This window comes from Brassica napus, unplaced genomic scaffold, assembly GCF_020379485.1.
Source record: "Brassica napus cultivar Da-Ae unplaced genomic scaffold, Da-Ae ScsIHWf_1615;HRSCAF=2228, whole genome shotgun sequence".
NCBI lineage: Eukaryota > Viridiplantae > Streptophyta > Magnoliopsida > Brassicales > Brassicaceae > Brassica > Brassica napus.
The window spans coordinates 7,501-12,500 of record NW_026015032.1 but is presented as its reverse complement, the minus strand read 5'-3'; positions in this window follow the sequence as shown (position 1 = coordinate 12,500).

The window sequence follows — 5,000 nt, the reverse complement described above, 5'->3', positions numbered from 1 at the left end:
CACATTCGACCACTTTGCTTAAGTCCATATAAGGATTTGTTCAGCCTTATGCAGTGTTCTTCTCGAGAACCTTTATTAGCTTTAAGCTCAACACCCTCTGGTAATCTCATATATATTTCATTATCCAGTGGACCATAAAGGTATGCGGTTACAACATCCATTAACCGCATATCCAAATTTTCTTTGATGGCCAGACTTATTAAAAATCGAAATGTAGTTGCATCCACCACAGGGGAGTATGTCTCCTCATAATCGATGCCTGGTATTTGTGAGAATCCTTGTGCTACAAGCCGTGCTTTGTATCTTACAATTTCACCATGTTCATTTCTCTTCCTCACAAATACCCACTTATATCCCACTGGTTTAACATTATAAGGTGTCCGGATAATCGATCCAAAGACATTCCTTTTCTTAAATGATTCTAACTCCACGTTTATGGCTTCTTTCCATTTGAGCCAATCTGATCTTTGAGTGCACTCTAGTATAGACGTGGGTTCATGATCCTCATCTAAGTCCATCACATCAAGGGCTACTTGGTATGCAAATATATCATTGATGTCGACATCTTTCCGGTTCCATCTTGTCCCAGACATTAAATAATTAATTGAGATCTCATCATTAGCACCTTCAGTACCATGAGGCTCGGCGTCCCGAGTCTCATTGGTTGGTACCTTAGGCATGGCCATTTCGGCCTTGTCTGGACAATCTATGACCTCGGTTTCTTTTGCACCTTTCTTTAGTTTCCGAGGTCTTTTATCTTTGGAACCAATTGGTCTACCACGCTTAAGACGTGCTTTAGACTCTGTAGCCACTTGATTGTGTCCATCTTGGACATCAATACTTATTGGTGCATTACAAGCTGGTATATAGGACTTAGTCACTCTTTTCGGGTCAGCAAAGGAATCAGGCAATTGATTAGCTAGCTTTTGCATATGAATTATTTTCTGGACTTCTAAATCACATGATTGAGTCCGAGGATCTTGCCATGATAAGGATGTTTGATTCCATACAATTTCTTTGCCCAGCTTGTTATTTTCTCCCCCTAATGTTGGGTACTCTGATTCATCAAAATGACAATCAGCATATCTGGCCTTAAATAAATCTCCAGTAGTAGGCTCAAGATATTTAATAATGGTTGGAGAATCAAAACCAACATATATTCCCATCCTCCTTTGAGGTCCCATTTTTGTTCTCTGTGGTGGTGCAATAGGGACGTACACAGAACATCCAAATGTTTTGATATGGGATACGTCTGGCTCATGACCCGAGAGTAATTGGGATGGAGAATATTTATGTTCACTGGATGGCCTTATGCGTATTAATTCAGCAGCATGTAATACCGCATGTCCCCAAGCTGATACTGGTAGCTTCGACCTCATGAGTAATGGTCGAGCAATCAACTGGATTCTTTTAATGAAGGATTCGGCCAATCCGTTCTGTGTATGTACATGTGCCACGGAGTGTTCCACACTTACCCCCATGGACATACAGTAATCATTAAAAGCTTGGGAACTGAATTCACTTGCATTGTCAAGACGTATAGTCTTTAGTGGAAAATCTGGAAAATGGGCTCGCAGTCTTATGATCTGTGCCAATAGTCTTGCCAATGCTAAGTTTCTAGATGATAATAGACAAACATGCGACCATCTGGTCGATGCGTCAATGAGGACCATAAAATATCGAAATGTCCCACAAGGTGGGTGTATTGGTCCACATATATCACCATGTATTCTTTCCAGAAAGTTTAATGTTTCCTTACTCACCTTTCCAGGTGATGGCCTTATTATTAATTTCCTTGTGAGCATGGAATACATGTAATGCTCATAGGGATAGTTATCCTATCTTTCAAGGAATGGCCAGTTGAGCTCGAGATTATTTTGCGCATCATGGATCTGCCAGGATGGCCAAGCCTTTCATGCCATTGTTTAAAGGCTTCTCTGAACTCATTAGGAATTGAAGTGTTAGCCTCACTCGATTTTATATTGGCACAATAGAGGCCTATTGATATAGCAGGGATAGTCTCTAGGACTTTCTTATGGCCTTGGGCATTTTCATAAATCAAGAGGAATTCTTTCTTTCCCTCGCCCCTAGTTTCAACATGTAGATCATTCATGCGAATGTCTTTGAAACTTAACAGATTTCTCTTTGATTTAGGAGAATATAATGCATTAGAGATTTCTAAATGCGTGCCTTTAGGCATCACTAAGTGAGCCGGGCCATGGCCTTCAATAAGGCTGGCCGTCCTGCTATAGTATTTATTTGGCACTCTTTAAAATGAGGTTAACAAAATATCTTTTGTCTTTTAATATAGTGTGACTTGATCCACTATCCACTACTAGCTGGTTCTTGTCTTCTTTCATTTCTGAAAATAGACAAGAGTCAACACCTTAGACATTACTTAAGGTTTAAAGTATGTTTTAATGGCTTTGTTTTATGTTCTTAATAATTTCAACTTTGTATAAGGCATATATAAAGTAAAAACTTTATTTCATAAATAGAATTGCCAAAGTCATAGAACAAAAGACATAAAGCCAAATCAAGAATTCAAAATGCAAAGACAAAAGCAATATGATATCGAAATCTTCATATTCAGCCACTTGTAAGGAGGTCTGAAGTCTCAAAGTCCTCATGATCATCTTTGTCATGGGCTTGATCATCCTCATGGTCCAGATCATTCTCATCATCATAATGGACCAAATTTGCCTCAGAGTTCTTGCCCTTTATGCTCTCCTGGTAGAGCTTAACAAGGTGTTGGGGAGTTTTGCATTTATTAGCCCAATGATTGGTCATCCCACAACGATAGCAAGCAGATTTGGTCGAGCTCGAGCCATGGGTTTTGAAGTCGGACTTATACCCATGGTTAGCTTGATGACCTCGGCTATAGCCTCGGCCTCGGCTGCGACCAAGATGGTCTCGTGGTTGAAATCCACGGCCACGTGGTTGAAACCCACGGTTACGACCTTGCCATCTACCACGGCCTCTCATGCGACCACGGTATGACTCTCTTGGAGTCTCATCTTTTGGCTCTACGGCCGCATGTGCCTCAGGCAATGCTTTAGCACCAGGAGGCCTTAGCTCACTGTTCATCATGAGCAACTCATTGTTTTGCTCAGCTAGCAACAAACAAGAGATTAAGGCAGCATAAGTGGAGAAACCTTTCTCTCGGTACTGTTGCTGAAGCACAACATTGCTGGTGTGGAATGTGGAGAATGTTTTCTCCAACATATCAGCATCAGTAATAGTCTCACCACAAAGTTTCAACTTTGAGACTATTTTGAACAAAGCCGAGTTATACTCTTCCACAGACTTATAGTCTTGGATTCTCAGGTTTCTCCAATCATAAAGGGCTTTTGGCAATATCACAGTTTTCTGATGATTAAATCTGGTTTTCAACTCTGTCCAAAGTTCCAGAGGATTCTCAATTGTGAGATACTGGTCCTTGAGACCTTCAGCAAGGTGATGGCGAATGACAACAATTGCCTTGTAATTATCCTTGTCTGATGGCTCAGTGCCTTCAGTGATAGTATCACCAAGGTTTCTGGACCTTAAGAGGATTTTGGTATCAAGCTCCCATTGGAGGTAATTATCTCCGGAGAGATTGAGGGAAGCATATTCAAGGTTGTTGATTTTCGACATCTGAATCAAATATCCATAAAGGAGTAAGGATTCATAATATAATTCAGGATTTGAATTTATATGCCAAGGGATTGATGATTTATTTAATGATGGTTTATTATGCATTTTATTTTTCAGAAAATATTTTATATGCATTAAAATGTTCAAGATATTTGTAAACCAAAATAGATTTTCAAAATCGGTTTAAAACTTGGTTTATAATTTCAAATAAAGCAAATATACTGAATTTTAAATGGAAACCGATTTTGTCTAACTATATGCAAACAGTGTGAATCATTTAGATGCAAACAACATGAACCACTTCAGACGCACTAGTATCATCATTGCTAAAGCTATGCGAACATGTATGATTGGTTTCAATTATGTGATACCTATGTCCAGTTTTAACAATATGATAGTTGGATGCATGCAAAGGTCAGTTCATGGATGATTCAAGTTCGATCTAATGATTTACTAAATGATGCTATCAGGTATGCAAATGATCAGTACATAGTTTAATCATAGAATCAGGTTCAAGGATGAAACTAGATCAAGTTTTATTTTAACTAGCAAACTATGTGATCAAAATTCAGTATGAGATAAATTCAATATGTTGGTTTAGAAAATAATTATCAGTCAAAGATATGCACTTAATAAAATCGATTATGCATATATAAAATCATAAAAGATTTTTAAAACTTTGATAGTTACAAAACAAATATTAAAAGTCAAGGATATGCAATGAATGATTTTAATTTTGATTTTATTGTGGGTTGACTGATTTTAGAGGAGCTGGCCGAAAATGGCACAGCAAGGATTTGATGGAATTTTGTTTTGGCCAGATTATACACTTATGTTTATCACATCTGGTAAAATGGCCAAACAAAAGGATTGAATCAAAAGGTTTAAGCTTTCTCTAATAATTTTGTGATTCATAAGTTTTTATAAACAAGATTCATGTAGATCTTTAGGTATTTTGATAAGTTTATAAGTTTTTAGAGAAACATAGAACCTTTAGAGAATTTTAAGTTTTATGGATTCAAAATACTTTTAGAATCAAGTTTCATATGGATCATATGGATCATAGAAACAAGATTAATATTTTAAATCCATAGATTGTTTATAAGTTATGGATTCATATAGATCCTAGATTTCTTTCAGATATAATGGTGTTCTTTAGATTTCAAGGTTTTGATTTGTTTACCTTTTTCACCACAAGAATCTGAGAGGACCACCGTGAGAGTTGGCCGGAATTTGAGAGAGAGAGGAGTTTCCGGCGGAGAGAGAGAGGTGGCCTGGTGGAGAGAAGGCTGAGCGCCGGTGGAGCAAAGGCTGAGCACCGGAGGAGCTGGCCGGAAAAGGGGAACGCCGGCTGAGAGAGATTT